This window comes from Lactuca virosa, chromosome 6 (genome assembly GCF_052849685.1).
Source record: "Lactuca virosa cultivar CGN04683 chromosome 6, Lactuca_virosa_CGN04683_v6, whole genome shotgun sequence".
NCBI classification, from domain to species: Eukaryota; Viridiplantae; Streptophyta; class Magnoliopsida; order Asterales; family Asteraceae; genus Lactuca; species Lactuca virosa.
In genome coordinates, this window is record NC_136431.1 from 180,847,062 (window position 1) to 180,867,953 (window position 20,892).

General features: G+C 37.4%; 1 long non-coding RNA gene across 8 annotated transcripts in view; it reads right to left on the bottom strand.

Moving 5' to 3' along the window:
• The window catches only part of LOC145122609 (uncharacterized), a 79,601-nt gene that overhangs the window by 42,090 nt on the left and 16,619 nt on the right, over positions 1 to 20,892 (bottom strand). The window contains exon 3 of one of the 8 annotated variants that reach the window (XR_013714658.1): positions 19,084 to 19,289. The exons of 4 other annotated variants lie outside the window; for them this stretch is intronic. This is a non-coding gene — a long non-coding RNA (uncharacterized LOC145122609). Of the gene's footprint in view, positions 1 to 19,083; positions 19,290 to 19,864; positions 20,127 to 20,892 lie in introns of those variants that run through there. 3 more of the 8 variants (XR_013714659.1, XR_013714653.1, XR_013714652.1) reach the window with 3 other exon arrangements.

Here is a 20,892-nt window from a genome sequence, read left to right on the forward strand (position 1 = left end):
CAGGAGACAGTTCTAACGGATCACTACTACATACAATCATGCGATAAATTAGGATATGTAACACCCGAAAATTTGAGGAGCAACTTTTGGTATAATCACATTCTGAGGATTCTACACGGCATGTTGGAGGCACCAACACGGCGTGTCTAGATAATAAAAAACACAACTTTCATCAAGGCCAAAACGGCGTGTTTGTACCATTACATAGCGTGTTGGCGGCTGATAGAGAAAACCCTAATTTTTAGGGTGTTGCACCCTATATAAAGGCCTTAAGTCCTCACGGCTGGCCTCCTTACTAGACTCTATTGCCACTAAAACCCTAAAATTGAGCTTTAAGTCTCTTGGTGGTGTTCTTGAGTTAGAAAGAAGTTCTTGATGCTCATTTTTGGTCTTTGTGAAGGCATGGGACATTTTGAAGTTGTCTTGCTGAGTGGAAAGCCTTTGGATCCAGAATCATCATCTTTTAGGAAGCTTTATGAGGTATTAATTTTGCATATTGTCTAGTATATGCTTAGATCTCTTCATAATTAGTTTGTGGTGCTTTTGGTCCCTTTTGGGTTAATGGATAAGTTAGGTCGTTTAAGGGCTTGTTCTTTTAGATCTAAGTTTGTTTTGGTATCCTTGTGCATAATCGTGCAAGCTTTATGAAAATTTTGGTGTCATGTATTCATCAAGTCAATTATTAAGTCCTTTTTAAGCTTAATAACTTCATTTAGACATGCATGAACGTGATGTTGTCAACTTTACATGGTTTTCCAGCTCAAGGAAGTCAGATCTATGTTTTTGGGCTGTCTTTCTGGATTAAGTGCTTATTGGTTAAGCCCTTGCACTATTAAGCTTATGGATTGAGTTTTGAACCTTTTTGGGTAGTATAAATGGATAAAGTTGGAAACTTTATCCTTGTGGACCACATGAGAGGCTAGATCTGTGCTTTCGAGCTCTTGGTATCAGAGAAAACAACTTATTGTATTAATTTGTTGAATCTCAGGCAAACACGGAGTGTTTACAAGCCAACACGGCATGTTGGCTAGGGTTTTCCTGATTATCTGGATGATGGAAGAACACAGGGTGTCTAAGGGGCAGCACAACATGATTGGTCGACATTGGCTGTTGACTTTCACATTGACCAGAAGTTTGATTAGGGTTGACCTTGGGATGTTTTGGGCCATGTTTGGGCCATTGCTTTAGGGCAAATATATGAAGAGGGTAAAAATGTATTCTACCCTAGTTTGGACACTTAGTGTGGGTCGGATCCATTTATTGATGGATGTTTATCTTGTGATTGATAGTGCAGCGATTCTTGCGAGCCAGCAGCCATCGATTCTTTCCGTGAGATTCCGCAGTGCAAGGTAAATTTTCCTCACTATACTTACGGGTCGAAGGCACCAAGGTCGGCCCATTGGTTTGATAACCTGATATTTTTTGATATGTTGAGTATTTAATATATATACATGATTATCCTAGTTATTTGTATGATAGTCTGGTAGATCGGTAGGGCTACCTATGATTCTGTCTGCGTTATTATCGGTATATGTTGTTATTATAGACAATTATGTTGGGTTGAGGTTGTACTGCTTCATGTTGTAGCCAACAAACACTGGAGCTTTCCAAATATAAGTTGAGGGTTGGGTGTGGCATGCCAGAATCATACTGAGGGCTCAAATGCATTCTAGATATGAGATGAGGGCTGAGTGGGGAATGCCAGACTCATACTCAGGGCTCAGATGCATTCCAGATATGAGCTGAGGGTCGGGTAGGGCATGCCAGACTCATACTGAGGGCGCAGATGCATTCTAGATACAAGCTGAGGACCGGGTGGTATGCCAGACTTGTACTGAGGGCAGAAGGGTATTTGAGCATTCCGGATATAAGTTGAGGGATGAGTGTGGCATGCCAGACTCATACTGAGGGCTCAATAGCATTCCAGATACAAGTTAAGGACCGGTCGGTATGCCAGAATCGTACTGAGGGCCAAACATTTTTACTCTAATATGAGGATTGATTGGTTTAGGGAGTAAGCCAGACATAAGTTGTGGGTACGAGGGTAAGCCAGACTTATGTTCTAGGCTCAGGAGCAAGCCATATATGAGCTATGGGCCCGATAGGCAAGCCAGACTCATACTGTGGGCTCAGGGGTAATCCAATCTTTTAGCTACGGACACAGTACATGCTGTTATTTGAATATGATATTTATTAACGTGTTGGTATTTTGGGGGAACTCAGTAAGCTTCGTGCTTATAGTTTTGGTTTATGGTTTCAGCTACTTTAGTGGACTGTGGCAAGGCAAAGGCGTGACCGTACACATCCTTGGTTTTACAACTAATTGGATATTGGGAGACTTTGATTTTAAATAATGTTTTGAAATAACGGTTTTGTAACACTTCAATTAGAGAAAAGGGTTGTTTTGAAAAGGTTTAATTTGTTGAATTTCTTTTAGATGCTACATGTTGGTATCAGATCCTTGGTTTGAATGAATTGGAGGAACACTCGTGTAAATCCAATCTTAAACTAGGGAAAAAGATTTCAAATCGGATTTCAAAATGATCAAGTAGGATGCGATGTGAACGATCAGTCGGAGCCAATAATTAGAACCCAAATTACTACACAGTTATTTGATATTATGATATGTTAGAACAACATGCTAGTGATAGGCTAGGGATCTTCAGGAATCGTATGATAGAATTTCCTGATATATGATGTCGTATCTCTTGTAGAATGCCTTATTGATTGTTTTATAACTCTTTCGTGTGTGAACTAACTATTGAGTGAACGTGCTAAGTCACATACTGCAGGAGTTAAATGGCCTTAGGGTAATGGATTTGGTCCTGTTGTGCAGCTCTGGTCTGATTCCAACCGTTGTAGGATTAAATCTTTTAGCCTAAGATTTTTTAAGCTGTGCAGTATGTGATGGTGTTTAGTTCATGCGATAGTTATCTGGCACCAATGGAGGGTCGTGTGGCAGTTGGAGGTTGGATGAGTTATGTGGGGTCAGCCGGCCAGTCTCGATATATATAGCATTCCTATAGGGAGTGAGGATAGAGTGCATGAGTATGCTAATGTGTATCCGAGATGTTGGGAGATAGGGATCAAAATTTCGTATGAGAATCCGGCTGATTTGATTATGTTTTAGTGCCAGTTGACTCCACTGCTCGAATGTTGCTTCCTTTTTGATTTGGGAGACTCTTAAGTGATGCGGGTTAGCTGTTAAGTGAATATGTTAAGTCATATGTAATCAAGCTTGAATAATCATAGAGTGATGGGTTGGACCCTATTGCGTAGCTTTTGTGTGAGTCCAACCATTGTAGGGATGAGTCTTTTACTTGAAGGATTATCTGAGCTTTATTACATGTGGTTATGTTCACAAAGTAGCTAACTGACATTTTGAGTAGTTCTTCAGTAGCTGATAGCAGGGGTGGTGGGGGATCCTAGGAGAGCCTAGGTAGTATTTGTGTGGTTGTTCGTTGTTGAGCAGGTATTTGGAGTATTATTTTGAGTAGGTATTAGAGGACCCGAGATGATCCTTAAGGAAAGTATGGATAGGTGTGGAAGGTAGTATTGGGCCCACACTACTGGAAGCAAAGGATATATACTTGAATCGAGGAACGTTTCGATAAAAGACACGTCGCTCCTCGCATACGCGCCGCGTAGAAGGAACGCCCCACGTTCGGACTCGCTTGGTCTCAGAAGCTCCACGTCGCCTCAGGGATTCTAAGGACTGGTTGTGACAAAATAGCATGGTTGGATACCATGATTCGTGGTAGTAGCTCCGTATCTATCGATCTTGGCTATGATTTCTCGGGCATGAGGTTGGGTATGGTAATGGTTTGGCCCAATCGGCGATTTTGGTTTGGATTGTTTGGTGCAGAGATAGATAATCTTGTTGGTTTTAAGATATAGAGGGTTTTGCTCAAGACCGTATATTCGAGTCGCAAGACTCAAGGATGGATCGACCATTATGATCGGTCGGAAGTAGACGGATCGACCATTATGATCAAGTGGAAGTAGAATGGTTGATTGATGGTTTGGTATGTTGTTATCTAGGGTGGGGATTTTGCCCTTTCAATTTTCCGAATTCAGGGAAGGAGTGAATAGGCTTGTGACCTTCAAGGTTAGGATGTAAACCTAACCTGGGGTCGGCTGGTCATTGCGTTTAAAGACAGGATGTTAGTGTGGTGGTATGCAGGTGGGGTGGAATTCTGCTCGAGCTGGTTAGGTATTGGTGGAACCTGTTTAGTGTCAATAAAGTATGGAATCTTATTTCGATCGATCATGAGGATGTCTTTTTTTAATGTTTGTGGTTCGTCGTTCAATAGAACTTTGGTATATCTGCTCTTTTGGAGAGGTTATGGGTTCCCTAAGGATGTGCATTGTGGTAATTCAGTGTGTGTATGTAGGCTGGACAAGATATCTTTGGGGCTTGGTTCAAATTATGTGTATGGTTCATTTGGGTGGTAGCCTTTGAATTGGATCAAGGGTGAAACCGTTGTCTAGTTCTCGGGTTGTGGGCGACCACGATTTCGTCGACTCTTCATTGGTAGCAGCTAGTTCTATGAAAGAGATTGGGTGTGGTATAGTTTTCGGCTTGTTGTGCAGTTAGTATTGAGAGGGCCATTATTTAGGTCCCTGCAAGGCAGTGGAAAGAGGTTGAGAGTCTTTTGGCCGTGATATGGGTCACGAGTGCCAGGCGAAATATATGATGTCGACGAGATCGGCGTAATAGAAGGAGCATTCCAGACATGGGCTGAGGGCTGGGTTAGGCATTCCAGACTCATGTTGTGGGCTCGGTGGCAATCCAGACCTATGTTGAGGACCTTATAAGGGTATTCCAGATATAGGCTGCGCCTAGTGATCATGATTATTGATTTCATATGAGTATGATACTTTCGGTATTTATGCATTAATGGAAGTCGGGAGACACACAATCAGCTGGTTTGGATAAAGGGAATAATTAAAGTTTGTTGGGAATATCGGTCGGATATCAGAAAGTCTCTCAGAATGTTTGCATTATAATCATGTTTGCTCACAAGCTGTTATGAGGGGTTGATTATCAAGGTGGGGAACCGATTATGAAGTCTTAAATCAAAGTTTTCCATTAATGTATCGGGTGTTTTGCTTGATGGGGGTACATCTGAATTGTTAAGGATTGGAGGTAAGTGTGGGATTCCTGGAATTCTCATCTTTGCTCGTAGGAGCAGTGGTTGGAGTGGCGTGTCAGGGAGTCATGGGTTAATTAAAGGATTTTGGTGCGTCTTATAGACTTGGGATTAGTGGGAAATTCGTGATTAGTGTGTTTGGGTTATTTTCGGAAAAGGTATTGAATTCCTGGTTTGAGCTAGGTATTGATGATTGTCTTTTATCAGGGATCTGGTAGGTATTGAATTCCTGGTTTGAGCTAGGTATTGATGATTGTCTTTTATCAGGGATCTGGTAGGTGGTCGGGGTTATATGTTCTCGGGTATCTATAAATTCGCTTAGGTTGGATAGGTTGTTCGGTTCGAGTTGTGAAAATGAGTCCTTGTGGGGGCAATTTTGATTGGTATTGTCTGTCATGGAGTCCGACATTGTTCAGGGTTTTCAGTTTCAGGTATAGCGGTTGGGTATCTTCTAATTTGGATTCGACATCAATAAGGGTGGGCGGTCATCAGATCGGGGTGACTTCCCCAGTCATTTTTGGGATTCAGGGAGATCATTCGGGATCATCAGTCCGATAGAGGAGATTGTAAAGAATGATTTTGAGGACGAAATCTAATTTAAGTGGGGAAGAGTTGTAACACCCAAAAATTTAAGGAGCAACTTTGTGTATAATCACCATCTAAGGATTCGAAATGTCGTGTTGGCGGCACCAACACGGCGTGAAAAAACGCGGCTTTCATCAAGGCCAACACGACGTATTTATGCCATAACACGGTGTGTTGGCGGTTAGTGGAGAAAACCCTAATTTTTAGGGTGTTGCACCCTATATAAAGGCCTTAAGTCCTCATGGCTGGCCTCATTACCAACCTCCATTGCCATTAAAACCCTAAAATCGATCTTTAAATATCTTGATGGTCTTCTTGAGCTAGTAAAAAGTTCTTGTTGCTCATTTTTGGTCTTTGTGAAGGAAGGGGAGATTTTGAAGTTGTCTTGCAGGGTGGAAAGTCTTTGGGTCCATAATCATCATCTTGTAGGGAAGCTTTCCGAGGTATCATGTTTGCATCTTGTCTTGTATATGTTTAGATCTATTCATAGTTACTTTATATTGCTTTTGGTCCCTTTTTGGGTTAATGGATGAGTTAGGTAGTTTAAGGGCTTGTTCTATCAGATTTGAGTTTGTTTTAGTATCCTTGCGCATAAAGGTGCAAGCTTTATGAGAGTTTTGGTGTCATGCATGCATTAAGTCAATTATTAAGTCCTTTTTGAGCTTAACAACTTCATTTAGACATGCATGAACATGATGTTGTCAACTTTACATGGTTTTCCAGCTCAAGGAAGTCAGATATATGTTTTTGGGCTATGTTTTTATGGATTAAGTGCTTATTGGTTAAGCCCTTGCACTATTAAGCTTATGGATTGAGTTTTTAACCTTTTTGGGTAGTGCCAATGGATAAAGTTGGAAACTTTATCCTTCTAGACCACATGAGAGGTTAGATCTAAGCTTTGGTGCTCTTGGTATCGGAGAAAACAACTTATTGTATTAAGCTGTTGAATCTCAGGAAAACACGAAGTGTTTACAAGCTAACACGATGTGTTGGCTAGGGTTTTCCCAACTATCTAGATGATGGAAGAACATGGCGTGCCCAAGGGGCAACACGACGTGTTTGGTCAACATCGGCTGTTGACTTTGACTTTGACCAAAATTTGGATCAGGTTTGACCTTGGGATGTTTTGGGCCATGTTCGGGCCTTGGCTTTGGTGTCAAGATATGAAGAGGATAAAAAGGTCTTTTACCCTAGTTTGGACACTTAGTGTGGGTCAGATCCGATTATTCATGGATGTTTATCTTGTGATCGATAGCGCGACTATTCTTACGAGCCAGCAGCCAATGATTCTTTCCTTGAGATTCGGCAGTGCAAGGTGAGTTTTCCTCACTGTACTTACGGGTCGAAGGCTCCAAGGCTGGCCCATTGGTTTGATAACCTGATATTTGTTGATATGCGGAATATGTAGTAGATATGTATGATTATGCTAGTTATTCATATGCTAGTCTGGTAGATCGATAGGGCAATCTATGATTCTGTCTCCATGATTATATGTATATGTTGTTATTATAGACATATTGTGTTGCATTGAGGTTGTACTACTTCGTTCTATAGCCAACAAACCCTGGAGCATTCCAGATATGAGCTGAGGGCCAGGTGAGGCATGACAGACTCATACTGGGGGCTAAGATGCATTCCAGATATGAGCTGAGGACCGGGTGGTATGACAGACTCGTATTGAGGGCTTAAGGGTGTTGGATCATTCCAGATATGAGCTGAGGGCCGAGTTGGGCATGCCATGCTCATACTGAGCACTCAGTAGCATTCCATATATGAGCTGACGACCGGTCGGTATGCCAGACTCGTACTAAGGGACAAACATTGGTACTCTAATATGAGGACCGATTGGACTAGGGAGCAAGCCATACACAAGTTTTGGGCTCGAAGGTAAGCCAAACTTATGTTGTGGGCTCAGGAGGATGCCATATATGAGTTGTGGGACCGATAGGCAAGCCAGACTCATACTGTGAGCTCAGGGGTAATCCAGTCTTTTAGCTGCGGACCCAATACAAGGTTTTATTTAAATATGTTATTTATTCATGTGTTGGTATTTTGGGGGAACTCACTAAGCTTCGTGCTTACAATTTTGGTTTATGGTTGTAGGTACTTCAGTGGACTGTGGCAAGGCGAAGGCGTGACCGTACACATCCTTGGTTTTACAACTAACTGGATCTTGGGAGACTCTGATTTTAAATAATATTTTGAAACAATGGCTTTGTAACACTTCTATTAGACAAAAGGGTTGTTTTGAAAAGGTTTAAATTGTTAAATTTTTATTGGATGTTATAGGATGACAATCCAAAGAGTCGGCCTTGGTGCCTTCGACCCAAAAGTATAGTGAGAAAAACTCACCTCGCACATCCGAACAGATAGTGGAAAAGAATATTGTTGCATGAGTCAACTCTGCAGGTCTCCTGCACATAGCGAGAGACCTAGACTTTAGGCTTCATAATAAAATACCCAAAATGCACATAAGGTCAAACTAGGTCAAAAGTCAACAGAAAGTCAATGGTCAATGAAAAGTCAACCTAGCTGATTACGCCCAACATACTCAGCACCTATGCCCCACATACTCAGCCCATGACGAAAAATAAGAAGTTCACCACCTACGCCTAGCATATGCCATGGTACGCCCAACGTACACAACGGTTATGCAAAAACTTCCATTAAGTGCATAATTCAACAAGCCCAACATCCAAAATCTATATCCAAGCCTAAAAAGGTGCTCCAAATCATAAAGTTCCCAACTTTATTGTTATGCATGCCTTAATAAGTCCAAAAACAAAAAACTGTAGTTTGTCATAACCAATTAACACTCCTATAACTTGCATGCAAACACCAAATGAGTCGATATAGCATTATTAGTGTTGGATTAGGTGTCTAAGTTCATAACTATTTCTGGAATGTACTTGACCCGATTAGCATGGTCCATTTGGGTTGCATGGCATCATGCATTTGGATAGACTAAAATGAGAGAAATAACACTTAAGGTTTGTTAATATATTATAAGTTATAATATATTAATAGTGTTATTTAATTAGTATTGATCAATAATTAATTTGGAATTAATTAAGTGATCAAAAGAAGACTAATTAAATATATGGGTTGATTGTGTAAATCACCCAATACTTGTATAGTGAGCTAATGCTCCATGGATTATCAAGTTGGGCTAAAACCCATAGGATGCTCCATGGATGATCCATGGTGTCTTTGAACCCATGGATCATCGAAATGAAGAGTCATATCATTTTGGGTTTACTTGGTGTAACCCTAATTATGACACACTATATAAGCAACATGTTGTAGACCAAAATCGGCACTAGTATGAGAACAAGAGGGCATAGCCGATTTAGAAGTGTTCTATTTCTATCAAGGCCATTCCAAGTGTATTTGGTGTTGTGTGAGACATTTGAGGCATCACACTTGAGGTGCTAGGCTCACAATGTTATCAAGGAATCCAAGCACCTAAAGGTATGTATTTCTTACTATCATTTATGGTTAAAAGTTCCCCATGGTATGCTAGATAGGTTATGAACCTTGGAAGATCAATTTTGCATGTATCATAAATAAAACATATATTCAAGGTTTCTAGGGTTGCATGTACACCATAGGAGTGTTAGAATGCTCAAAACCCAATAGTGGTATCAGAGCCTAGGCTTGTTTGGTTGATATTTGATGCAAAATTGTGAAAAAAGCTAAAAAACTTGCTGTCTGGACAGTGGACTTGCTGAGTCCATGGGGGGACTCGACGAGTCCAAGCATAAACTCATCCTACTCGTTGAGTAGGTTCTTGCACTCGACGAGTAGGAGCCCCAGAATGCAGTTTTTCGACTTTAGCTGCTGGAAATTGACTAGAAACATTACCATAAGCTGTTTTGGTCTTATAAAACTTGTTTTAGATGGTGTAACGGTTATGCTAATCCGTTTTCAATAGCTATTATCAAAATTTCAATTTTTATATGGTTCATTTTATGATTCTTGAAATTGTTGATATGCAGGTTCATGAACTTATGAGTTTAAAAGATCATAGGAATTATTTGTAACTTGCTTGTTAGTTTAATTCTTGATTATTATATGTTTTAATGGAATCCATAATTTGTCCTCAAGTTATGGATTACCAAAAGTCATTCTTTTAAAGTCCATTAAAGAAACACATAAGTTACATAAAATGAAAAGTCTCTCATTTTATTAAACCATTAACTCATAAGTTATGAAAGATGAAAAGTTTTGAAAGTTACAAAACTTGCCCTCAAGTTTTGGAACATGTAAAGTCTCTTTAGAAAACTTTAGTTCCAACCCCTAGAATTTTAAAAGTTAAAATTCAACCCTTATACTTTATAATATTATAAGTTTAATAGTAATTATATATGTATAAGAAAAAGTCGTTTTACCGTTAGTAGGCCTCATTCACGAAGCTGGTCTATAAGGGGGGTATAAGGTTGCTGCATATAAAATGACAGCTTAATGGGTGTACACTCTCACCCACCGCTTCCTTGATCGGTGGAGGGTCGTTAGCCGAACCGGTAAGACAAGGACTTTAAATCTACATTAAAAGTATTAATGATAAATATAAAGTACCTAAATGTTTTATAAATCCTCAATCTTAGTTACTTTAGGAAAAAGTGAATAAGGTGCTAACCCTTGAAATTACACTTTGCACTTTGCTTAAGTCGGTTAGTGGAGCGCGTGTGGTTAACCGGCACACTAGTTGGACTTAACAAGGTAGGCAAAGGGTAACTTAATGTTTATCATAATATCGATGGAGCGTGTGTGGTTAATCGGCACATCGATTAAGGGGTAATACATTAAGGGTACCAAGTAATTTGCATGTTTACTTCACACCTTGCTTTGTGATCCTCGGCATCCCAGTCACAAAACCGGAAGGGAACACTCGAGATTGAAACATGCCATTGAAAGTTCAATGAATCTCAAAAGATCTAGGAGTTTCAAAAATACAATTAAAACCTAATAATGTATTTCGTTTTTCATGGTGGAAATTGTTGAATCGTCATTCACCTACCTTCAAATATTTTATAGCTTGGATTACGACATCCCTCTTCCAAGTTATAAAATATCGTGTTGGGTCCTAGCCTTAATATTTCATATTGGGTGTTATATTAAGGACTTTAAATCAACTATCTTGAATATCTCCCAAAAGATGTCTGGTTCAGACAATTATGATCTTCCCAAAACTCTTGGAATAAGCTTTCCTAATGAAGATGATGTCCCATGACTGGATCATGGAAATCATACTTCAATTCCTCCACCTCCTACAATTATTCTCCCTAACCCACAAGTTCAAGGTCACTCAAGCCCTATTGGCAAGCAAGGTCTATGTGTGATCACATCTTGGAGATAAAGTCACATATTGACAAGCGGGGAGAGTTGGGTGTCAAAGTCTTGAGAAATTTGGTTGTTCAATCACTTGTTAAGTCACATAGTGAGTGTCCTTTGGGACTACTATATAAAAGACTATGACATGACCCTTAATGATCTTATCTATTTTCCTGGTGTTGCTGAATCAGAAATGATTTAGAGCTCTGGTAAAGCAAATATGATTAGTAGATCAACTTCCTAAACTACCATGGACATTGACAAATTGGTGACATTGGGAATCCAGAAAGCTTTCTCTTCCCAATGGAAAGGGATCGGCCATAGTCAACTTGGTTGACTAGATGGTAAATAGAAAGGCTAAGTCTGAGATAGTCCTGTGTACTATTCCCAAAGGGACCATATGGTTCTATTGCAAAAAAGGAAGGGGCATTGGTTGCAAAGCTGCCCTAACTACCTGAAAGACCTGAGAGAAGGTCTAGTCAGAAAGTTTGATTCTACTTCAGGTAAGTCCACTATCTAACTCTGTTAAGTTCCTTATTGATGATTCTTAATACAAAATGTGACTCGGTTACATTTTGGTGTTTGGCAGAATCAAGAAAAGGGAAGGACACTTAAAGAAAGAGTATGCTGAATCTGATCGTGAAGATGAATTTCAATCGCATGGTTCGAAGATCGGATTCTTGAGCTACTACTTAGGAGTTATGATAGATTGCTAGGAAATATGTAACAACATAGTTTTCGCTGCATTGTAAGGAAAACGTTTTTCCACATTTTATAAATGAATAAAATTTTGATTTTATTTTAGTTTATATCTCATTGCAATGGCTTTTATGGAAAATTGATGTTTATATGTTTCTAGCAATAATGGAAATGTGAATTTGATTCTTTCATTTGTGGTAGTGTCTAAATTTATCAAATAAGGAAAGATTCTCATCACCCAAAGTTTCAATTGGACCGGAACTTGGAATCATGCAAGTTGTATAGTATGATGAATGAGAACTTTCAACTTTGGAAAATTAAGACTAATTCCTTGTTCACATGTATATGTGAGTCAAGTGAAGGACTAAGGGATCGAGTACATATTCTTGTGCACTAGTCAAGTACACCACAAAAGATTGATAAGATTATTCATCATGATTTGCTAAGGTTTAGTAAATATGGTTATACTTACCAGTTTAAGTATAATTCTGAAACATTGGAAAATTTTCAATGTTTTGCAGGACGAATGAGAAGAATCAAATTAGACAGAAAGGATAAAAGTTTCTTAAATCTGAAAAGATGGGAGAGTACTTTAGTTTCATGTTTAGTGATCATCTTAATGATTAAGAAACCATATCACAATTGGTTCTTTAAGGACATCTTAGTGCATTCTTATGTCTAAGAAGAGGAATCACGAATTGTTGAAATGGTTAAATCAAGAAGGTGAGTCATACTTCATTCCAAAACAAGTCTTAGAGTCATACTCCAAGATTGTAACTTAAGTGACATATCTTAAAGAATGATTTATAACACTTGTCAAATGTAAGACTAAAAGTATCCTACTCTTGTACATTTGAAATGGGTAAGTTGTGATGTTTTGAATAAAACAAAGACCAACTAAGGCCAATTGTGTGAAGTGTTTGTCTTGATAAAGAATCCGCACTATCGCCTGAATATTTGGCAAGTGAGTCTTATATGTCAAGAGGACAGTGGGAGTCTCAAAGATATTGGAAAAGCTTCCAGATCTAATCAAGAAGAAAAACCTATAGTTTATCACTAGCACACGACTTAAGGTTTATAACCTATCGTGTTGACATATTCCTACTTTTGTGCCCATTCCAGTCAGAGTTGGCTTTGCATATGAGTTCTGAGAGTTCTCAATTGGTTGCATAACAACTTGGAAGCAATGGCAGGCCATTGATTTGCCAGGTGGCAAGAAGTTAAGACTGCACAAGTTCAATCTATAAGAGTTTGGATTTGTCACTAACCTTGTCTTGTGATTATGGTTTTGACAAATTCACATGGATAGGAACACATACACCAGAAAATCTAAGTGTCATAAGGTTACTCTACGATTCATGAAAATGATGGTGAGGAATCGCTTTCACTACGTATATTTTAACTAGATAGCAATTGTGATATTTGCATTCTCAAAGTCGTTAGTGGAGCATGTGTGGTTAACCGGCACACTAACAAGGACTTGAGAGAAATGACAAAGGTCTAAACAATTGAGACTATGATTACGGCATCCCTTTTCATAGTTCTGAAACTGTTTAGACACACATGTGTGGTATCTAAGGAAAGGTGTATGATTTTGATAAAGTTTTATCAAAGCATCTCGTATCAGAAATATGAACTTTGGTAAGAAGGTCAATAAAGTATTGATTTCTAGAAGTCCAGTTGATTTCTGAGTACATGTCAATGCTAGTGGAGCATAAGTATTATGCTAATAATCATCATGCGAGTGGGAGCATGATAATTATAATAAGTGTTACAAGATAGCAATGTTAATTATAGAAAACAAAAGGTTTCGTTTGGGAAAAAGTTGTTTTGCAATATTTAAGGGAGAGGAAATTATACTTCATTTCAATTCTAAAAGCTTAGATTGAGGTTTTAATCATCTTTAGTTAAGGATATATATATGAATTTTATGTTGGAATGGCTCAACATAAGGAAATTCTATATATGGGTCCATTATTTGCGTTCTAAAATTCGATTATGATTACGACATCCCTTTTCATAATCTGAATTTTGAGAACTTGGCAAATAGAAATAGAAATATTATAGCATAAGACTGGTCTAGTATCATGTCTTTATGAATCGTGTCCCATATGCTTCGAATATAGGATCGATTGCATGTGCTATAATATTTATCTGTTCTAAATTTTTCCAAACGCCCAGAGCATTAACAGGGAAAAAGTACTAGAACTAGATATGACTAATTTGATTAAGCAATTGTTGAGGACAATCTAAGGTTTACCAAAGATTGGTTGCTCAGGGACAGTTGGAAGTATAGTGTTAATTGTGGAAAGACCATATTGACATATTCTGAAAAGAGGCAACTCTTGTTCAGAAGTAATAGTCAAAAGGGGAATATGGAAATGTTCCCATAAGTGGAAGTTATTGATTAAATCTGTGTATGATTAGGAAACTTAATGCAAGAAGAATGTTCAAAGGTAATGAACTTTGAATATGAGACTTCAGTTCCATTGAGTTGATCTCCATTGGAATACTCTATAATGTATGTTGATAAGTCTTTGTGATTTTGTGCATAATCATTACAAGAGGACCAATGCATATAAGTATAGAACCTAACAAATTTAGGTAAATGGCAGGAATTTGGAATTCTTTCATTTGCGGTAAGGATTTGGGATTGTGAAATGAGTATCATTGGAATTATGTCCAATCGATCTATTTCACAAAATAAAGATCATAGACAAACTTAGTGTGCATACTTGGTGTATGGCATAACTAATGTAGGAAAAACATAGTGTGCATATTTGATGTATGGCATGACTAGTGTTTAGAAAAAAAACATAGTGTACATGCTTGGAGCATGGGACAACTATTGTTTTAATTCAAGTATAAAGTTGATAGTTTGAAACAGTATACAATGAATGATGGGTAATCAATATGGTGATAAATAAAAGATATTATATTTATATTCATAAGTTTCGAGACCATGTTGGAATCGATTATTCTTGTGTTTCACTTTGCATGTTTTGACTTCCAGAATAACTAAGTCGCTCTTCCTGAATGACTAAGTTATTCAAACCATCCATAGTCAGTCATATGTTGGAAGTAGATATGAATCAAGACTGTCATGGGTTGGCTTGTAGAGGTCTAAGATGTTGGACAAAGTGGTGCTACAACACTCATGAGTGGTTATAAGTTCTAAGTATTGGATTCAACCCATGCTCACTGGTATCACTTCATGGAATTTATCTCGAGTGATCGTGAGACGGTAATATCATATAAGAATTCAAACCTAGATATATGACTTGTTGCCTATGAGTTGGTTATACATTGATTGTACGTAAACGCAATGGTAACTCGATGTTATAAAACGTGCCTTTATGTATGATTCAACAAGTAGTAGAACAAGCATATGAGTCGAAGTTTATCTATTCCTTCTTGGATTAGAAGCGATATCTGGGCCCCTCGATGATTTTATGTTGACCCATGTACCGGGCCCGGTCAGAACTAAGTTGATGTGTTCAAATAAGTTCTATGTCAAACAAATCGGAAATCGAGAAACAAATTGCTGGACAATAAGTAAGACATTGTTCCATGTATCTGTCCGGCTGATATCTAGAACAAAGGATTATATGATCACTTATCTTTAATGGAGTATCATCGTCATCTCAGTTCCACGAGACCTTGAAAGAGCTACAATTGCTGATCAGTTCCTGAAGTTATTCTTGCAGATATAGTTATTAGACTTATCCAAGTGGGAGACTGTTGGATTAGGTGTCTAAGTTCATAATTATTTCTGGAATGTACTTGACCCGATTAGCATGGTCCATTTGGGTTGCATGGCATCATGCATTTGGATAGACTAAAATGAGAGAAATAACACTTAAGGTTTATTAATATATTATAAGTTCTAATATATTAATAGTGTTATTTAATTAGTATTGATCAAGAATTAATTTGGAATTAATTAAGTGATCAAAAGAAGACTAATTAAATATATGGGTTGATTGTGTAAATCACCCAATACTTGTATAGTGGGCTAATGCTCCATGGATTATCAAGTTGGGCTAAAACCCATAGGATGCTCCATGGTGTCTTTGAACCCATGGATCATGGAAATGAAGAGTCATGTCAATTAGGGTTTACTTGGTGTAACCCTAATTATGACACACTATATAAGCAACATGTTGTAGACCAAAATCGGCACTAGTGTGAGAACAAGAGGGCATAGCCAATTTAGAAGTGTTCTATTTCTCTCAAGGTCATTTCAAGTGTATTTGGTGTTGTATGAGATATTTGAGGCATCACACTTAAGGTGCTAGGCTCACAAGGTTCTCAAGGAATCCAAGCATCTAAAGGTATGTATTTCTTACTATCGTTTATGGTTAAAAGTTCCCCATGGTATGATAGATAGGTTATGAACCTTGGAAAATCAATTTTGCATGTATCATAGATAAAACATAGATTCAAGGTTTCTAGGGTTTCATGTACACCATAGGAGTGTTAGAATGCTCAAAACCCAACAATTAGGACTTAAGGCACCTCAAATATTCTGAAAGGACAGCTCATTTGGTCTTATAGTAGCTCATACTCATTAAGTCCACGAAAAAGGGACTAAAAACTCATAAAACTTCACACGGTAAGATCTTAAGGAAATACAAGTCAAGATCAACGCTTTATAGCTTCTGAAGTTTCCCAGGGAGGCAGAAATGCCAGATCTAAAAGCTTGCTTCTACCCAAGGCTCCTCAATGAATCTTCTTTCTTCCTTTAACACACCAAGAACACACACTTAATGGATTAGGGTTTGCAAAAACGTCACAAGGGGAATGGAGGCCGAAGAGGCGAGGGAAATGTGGTTATAAGGATGGTTATACATGGGCTTAACCCTAAAATTTAGGGTTTCCAAACCTGGTGAGTATGCTCTGCATACGCTGATGTACGCCCTGCGTACTAGGGCATGACCTTGTATGCTAAGCGTACGCACGTACGCATGGCGTACTCTGAAAGATCTTGTACACCCAAGAGTCATTATAGAATGATATTGCTAATAATATATAGTCCTATAGAGTCACACCATATAGCAAGTTACCGTTAATTGATTATTTATTAGTATAATTTGATTATTAATAAATATATCAACACTTGTATTTAATTGTAAAATTATTATTTCATGGAAATAACATTTACTAATTGGGAATTTATTATTTGTGGAAAAATATTTATTGGAGAAATAACATCTTATGAAGTATATCATAAAGTATTATTATTTATAAGTTATATTTATACCTTAATAAACTAGTTAAACTTATATAAAAGATAGTTTTATATAAAATAAGCTAGTTACAATTTATATAAAAGATAGTTTTATATAAAATAAGATTTGTATATATGACTAGTTATATAAATGTATATGTTGGGAATTCTTTATTAAAATGATTGGTCTTATAAAGATAACATGTATGTGTATACAAACTAGCCATGAGACAACTTTTGTCTTCTTTTTGCATGCTTTTGAGACCAAGCATGGTCTTCTTTTGCCATGCTTGGGACAAAGTTGTCTCTCCTTTTACTTTATGGTTTCCTTTCACTTTTTGGTTAGTATATAAGAGAGCTCATGGAAGGGTTTTTGATACACTTCTTGCAAGCTTCTTCTTCTTCTTTAGAGTCCCAAAATCGTGAGCATAAGAGGCTCAAGGGGGCTGCCAAATTTCGAAAGTTCAAGCCCTTCTTCTCCTCCATTATCTTGCATTTTGATGTTAGAGAAAGCCCCTTTGTTGCTTCACCTTTGAATATATATTTGGTATATATTTCAAAGGCTTATGAACAACAAATTACAAGTAAATACTAGCATGTTTTGTTTGTTCTACTCTTGTAAGCTAGGTTACGCCCAACGTATAAAGTTATATGGTCGCGGGTAGTTTGTGAGTATGTCGGGAGTACTAAGAGGTACGCGGGGCTTACTCCATTCAGACCAAAACCCTAAATTTTAGGGTATGGCACTATATAAGGATCATTATGCCTCAAGACCATCATCCCTCTCACCCTAAAGAAACTACTACGAAAACCTAATCCATACTTGAGTGATCTTAGAGCTTAGAAGGCCTTTTAAGAGCATTTTGGTGTGTTGGATCCATTCTCCAAGGAAGTAAAGGTCAAGGCAAGGTGTTGGTGTAAAGGAGAAGTTGTAGATCTCGGATTATTGCTTCATTTCTGACCATTTCAAGGTATAAAGTTCTGAAATTGGTGGTTTTATTCTCTTAGATCTCATTTAGGATTGAGTTTATGGACTCTTTTGGTCCCATGGATGAAGTCCCTTGCGTCCATGTTGTTTTGGAACCTAGAGTTGCCACTCTCAATGTTATTTGATTTCTAGAATCAGAAAGTTTCCTTCTTGAAGGTCTTAATGGGTTCATGTAAGAGTTATGGTCATTTTCATGGAAGCAGATTGCTATACGTTGAGTTTGGGTTCATGTAGGTCATATAAACTCACCAATTCAGTGACTTTATGGATTAAGACGTTGAAGAGGACTTGGATCTGTGATTTTACCCTTTGGAATAAAGTATTAAGTGCTTAATGGTAGAAGTGGCTTAACAGAGCAGTACGCTGGGCGTACATGCATGTACGCGCAGCGTACAAGCCATGTAGCTTGTACGCTTAGCGTAAAGAGGAGTACGCACCACGTACTCAACATATTTGGAGGTTTTCTTAATCCATGTAATCCTAACCAAATGTGTAAGGCTTAAGATCCACTTATGGATATAAAGCAAACATCTCAAGGTTGGAATAGTCATTTTAATATAAAGATACAAGGTATGCTTTTTGTAACAACCGGTTATTTAGAGTCAATAAAAGTCAAAGAAAGTCAATGAAAGTCAAAGGAAGTCAAATAAAAGTCTATTGTTATAACAAAAATCTAATAATTAAAATAAAATAATGTAATATACCTCACTTTATTTGTTTTCGGTTATAGGAATCAAAATCCCACCTAAACCGAAAACACCCTTGATCCATTTGAGGACCGAAATCCCTCCTTACCGAGAACCTTCAGACCACAAACCCCCACCGAGAACTATGCAATACCGAAATCGTCACGTGAGGTCCCACCCTTTCGCACCGAAAACTCCTTGGACAACAAACCTCTCTAGACCGAAAACCACACTTCTCGGTTGGAACAATTAGATCGAAATCTTGTGATTTAGATTAGGATAGGCCGAAAACACCACTTTTAAACGGTGACACACAATTCAAGAGGATACATTACACCTCCCAATGCACATGTCAAATCAAATTTTATCCCATATATATATATATATATATATATATATATATATATATATATATATATATAATCAACTGAAATCACTGCTTCATTTCTCAAATTCAACTTCGAAATGCTTCGCATTTTGCTCTCAAATATCATAAAAACTCTTTCAAATCTTCATATCTTCAAGAGCCATTCCAGTGTATCTTCAAATCTTCATAAGAATATCTTCAAAAATTCAAACCATCTCCCAGGAACTCCTTCACACCTTGTAAGTAACTTTACACAAATTAGTATTATTTAACATTTAAATGGTTAGTTTATCTAATTTACATATGTATTACGTGTTAAATACTATTAGGATACGGTTATTTTCGCGTGTTCTAAGACGAAGAACATCACTACCACATCGTAACCAACCAAGAACACACACTCGAGGTGAGTTCATACCCTACGTTTTCACGATTTTTATATGTTTTATGCGCGGGGGGGGGGGGGGGGGAGGGGGGATACAAGTAAAACACAAGATAAATTGTGTTAATATACAAACTGTTACATTAATATTTTGTAAAATATAAATATACTTATGGATATACATTTGTTTCAATAAAACTTTAACCCTTTTGCAACAGGTTGAGCAAAAGGGTATAATTATATAAACGTATATAATTAGTATTTCATTTTAGTATATTATCATAGGTAAAATGATAATGTTCATACAAGGGATTTACTATTTCAAACGAAACATTTTATATAAACTATCATAGATATATTTTTATGGAACATACACACTATTTTACCCAGTTGGGGGCACAGAAAATAATTATTTAAAAGAATAATTATTTTTCATACTATGTAAACATTTACATACAAACATTACAAGAAAAAGGAGTTTCATTAAACTACACGTAAACCATTAATATAGCTTTGTGAGACACTATCTTCAAGTACTTACCTAAGTACTGTCAAAAGTCCTATATTATAACCAGAGTCTCCTGGAGGGAGAACGTGACAATTGTAGATAGATCTATACGGGACTGACAATCTTACACATAAGTTGCTTGCAAGAGCTAGACCGGCATGTCTGGGGTGATGAATGTCGTAACGTTCCGACACCTGAAGAAAGTCGTAACAGGCCAACAGTCGCCAAGTACGGTTATAATAACTCACAGTTTGGTATTAATAATACGTTTGGTTTACGAATACATACACGTCTTCAAATGGTTTTATTTATTTAAAACTACATTACATTATTCCTCAGTGAATACAGTTACATTTCTGGAAAACATACAAAGGGTTTTATATAGATACACTACAGCATACCGTATATACAGTACATTATAGCTTACATATTGGAAACAAGCATTTACCTAGTTTTATAAAGATATAAAACTACATTAAACTATTTCCCAAATACAACGATATTCATACATTTTTTGTTTTAAGGTATTAAGACTACATTACACACTAAAGAAAATATTAGATTTTCTGGGAGAACATACTACCATTTTCAAAGAAACAAAGACTACAGTACATACTAAAGAAAATATTGGATTTTCTGGAAAATTACACTAACATTTACAAGGAACAAAGAAACATATTTTCATACAAAGTGCTTATGAACTCGCCAACTTAATTGTTGACACTCTTTCTAAAATCAATTGTATTCTTAGGAAATCAGTAGACAGGTACCCACACATGTTTTGATGAAGACGGAGCTTATTATTGTTACGTCTTATATTTTGGTGTATGATTTTGGAGTCAAACAATGATTCACATAAAATGTAGATATGAAACTATCAATACAATGTTTGTAATGTTTTGATCTCTATATTGCAATTATTGTGATATTGTACATGACTTCATCCGCCCCCAGACGTTT